This window comes from Octopus bimaculoides, chromosome 2 (genome assembly GCF_001194135.2).
Source record: "Octopus bimaculoides isolate UCB-OBI-ISO-001 chromosome 2, ASM119413v2, whole genome shotgun sequence".
NCBI classification, from domain to species: Eukaryota; Metazoa; Mollusca; class Cephalopoda; order Octopoda; family Octopodidae; genus Octopus; species Octopus bimaculoides.
In genome coordinates this window covers 55,166,172-55,169,325 of record NC_068982.1, presented here as the reverse complement: position 1 = coordinate 55,169,325, position 3,154 = coordinate 55,166,172, and the positions used below count along the sequence as shown (strand labels likewise).

At 37.1% G+C, this 3,154-nt stretch overlaps 1 pseudogene; it reads right to left on the bottom strand.

The window, feature by feature from the left end:
* Positions 1–1,536: 1,536 nt before the first annotated feature.
* Positions 1,537–1,655, bottom strand: LOC128247192 (5S ribosomal RNA; annotated as a pseudogene).
* Between the last annotated feature and the right edge of the window lie 1,499 nt (positions 1,656–3,154).

The window sequence follows — 3,154 nt, the reverse complement described above, 5'->3', positions numbered from 1 at the left end:
TGTGTGTGTGTGTGTGTGTGTGTGTGTGTGTGTGTGTGTGTGTGTGTGTGTGTGTGTGTAGTTGTTGTCTTGCACAGCAAAGATACAACAACAAATTAGACGGAAAGCATGATTTAAGAACATGAAATATAATGGAATATAATTCATTGATTCTGTCATCGCCGTCGTTGTCTTGTAAACAATGATAACAATACGAACGACATCCACTGCCGACGCTGTCACCACCATCACCAACAAAATGAAATAATACGACTATAATTATGAAAATAATGATAACATGTCATTTGATATATGAGATATGTGACACTTTCAATTAATAATTGTTATCTCCGCTTAATTAAGAGGAGTAAATCAAGCCAAGTTATTAGATTTGCACGTTCCTTTCAGAAAGGGTCCTTATACGCCTCGCTAAGCCGCTTGATAGTATTGGAAGATGTTATTGTCAGATCAACGCGACAGGTTCGCTCTTCGAACAAGTTATTAAGATTCCATCAAATCAAATTAACTGAGTAAAAAGGGTGAGTTTCTAAATGGTCGATCAACCTAACTGAAATAGTCAACAAATCTCTCAAATCACCCACTTACGTTTTGAAATGGATACATTGGATAATAAAGTCATAAATAAATTATCTTAGGAAAAAGAACAACAATAACAATCAAACAAAGAAAGTGGTTAATCACAGCTGGAAAACCTTTAATCACAAGCCTGCTTGTGGCGTCGCAAGTGTATGTGCCGCCTGGGGTAACTCTTCAGTTTGCCGCCATTTTCTTACCAATATAGCCTATACGGGCTTATAGTGCAGACCTAAAATTGCCGCTTCCTAAAAAACGTCCACCCGGGGTGGACCATTCCATCGCCTTTCCCTAGTTACACCAATAGATCATATATAACATAGGGATAAACATAAACAACAATTACTCGAGTATCTTTATTGAGTATCATATGGCGTTTTGTGGGTTCCGCAATATTAGCACGATCTTCTGAGCCTAATTATTGAAGTGCTTTATTGAAGGAATAAGCCAAAACAGGCTTGCGGAATACAGACTGTTAATAATAGTGCTGTTATTAAGCACCAGTTTGAAATGAAAAAACAAAACATATTGATGGTGCTTGAAGTACGTATCTATTGTTAGTCTCGAATTTGAGATGAGGAAATGGCAAGCGTTGTCTTGCGTAAGCAGTATACGATATCAAACGAATGATACGTTGGGGATTCGAGTCACATATGTAGTTTTTTTGCTCTTTTTTTTCTTTTTGTCTTGAATTGGTGCATATAATAACTAATATCAATAGTCGACTCACGCCATGGGAATGAAAATGGATAAAATAGATGATGCTGAGATTACCTGCCTTTAGCGCCTTCCATAATATTGTCCTCTTTTATCACCACGAAAACCTCATCCAAAAATCTTCGTTAGTATAGTCTCTTCAAGGCTACAATTGTACCTTGATCAATTGATCTTTTTTGTTTTATTCTTTTACTTGTTTCAGTCATTTGACTGCGGCCATGCTGGAACACAGCCTCATTTAATAGATGTCTACAGCACCTAGGTTTCCCAAGTGGTCACACATCTAAGTACTAACTAGTATCGACGTTGCTTAACTTCGGTGATCAGACGAGAACCGGTGTTTTCAACGTGATATGGCCGTAAGACAAGAATTATAATTGAATCGTAAAACGTAACAATAGGCAGCAGTACCATACACTTTATTTTCTCATCTGTACTAACAAGCTGATGACCAAGTGGTTAAGCAGATGCATTGCCCCACATTAGTAGTACTTCCACGTTATCAGTAGGAAGTTTGAGATCATCTTACTAGTATCTACCGACTGCATAAATGAAATGTGAGAAAAAACAGTCATTAGAAGTGTGCACACTGAACTGCGATTTCTAAGTGCTCGATTGGTATTTATTTTATCCACCCTGAGAGGATGAAAGGTAGAGTCCTTCTCGGTGGCATTTGAACTCAGAAAGTAAAGAACCGGAAGAAATACACCTAAACATTTTGTCCGGCGCAGTAATGATTCTGTCCGCTCAGCGCAATAGTAATAATGCACTGGTAATTGGTTTAATACGCCTTTCAAAACTTGCGGATGTGTTCACCACAAACACTTCTCCATTAATCGTACAAATTCCATACTGCTTGCGTTTGCACAAAGCCAAGTGGACAGATAAATCATTTTTCAATTTGCGACAAAGGAATAAGGTTTCATTCAGAGGAGATTCATTCTTAAATTTTTATCCTCGTTATATGTTTGAGAATTTAGGAGCTCTTCGCGATGAAATCACTTAACCGCGTCTTGAAAAATTCGATTCAGTTGGTTGGCTTACTGCCTGTTTCGACGTCGGTGGTCTAATTTTTCATTTCATGACATTTTATAAATCATTATAACCACCCGTCACTAGCTTCGAAATACTTGATGTCTAATATCTAGTTAGCATGTAACATGATGTTGAATTTCTATAGCATAGACATTCTTTTAGTATCGATGGCATATAAGTATATGTCATCACTACCCCCTCAAGATTTGTATCTTTCGCAAGGCCGGATTTAGACCCATCGAGGCCCTAAGCACTTAAAAGATTTTGGTGCCCCATAAAAGATTTTGTAATTCAAAATATAAACAATAATAAACTATAAAATATTTTTTTCTTTTTCAAAACGAAACAAAACAGTAAGAGGGAAAATAATGTTTGTTCCACTTTATTTATATTTGAAAAATTTCCTCCTACTTTTTTGATTTGCGAAGTCTTTGATCAGATCCTCAAAATTAATCTTGGGTAACACATCTGCATCTATACTTAGTAGAGACAAAAGCATCCCGAATATTATTTTAACAAGTTTAAAGGGAATTTTTTTTGTGCCGTAAACCATTTACCATTTCCGTGGTGTCCCGTCCTTCCCTTGATACTCTAAGCATGTGCTCATTTTGTTTACTGGGTAATCCAGCGCTGATTTTTCGCATCTCTCATACACTTCCTTGTACCAACAGATTACCATGCTCCTTTTCTCTTTTAATAATGCGTGTTGTTCTTGTTCTTGTTTCAACCATGGCTGCTTCTGAAGACCACAGGAAAGTGCGCATGTGGGACTCGGATAGCCAAAGATACATTAACAATACACAGACGTCCATAATTCGTATTAATGAAT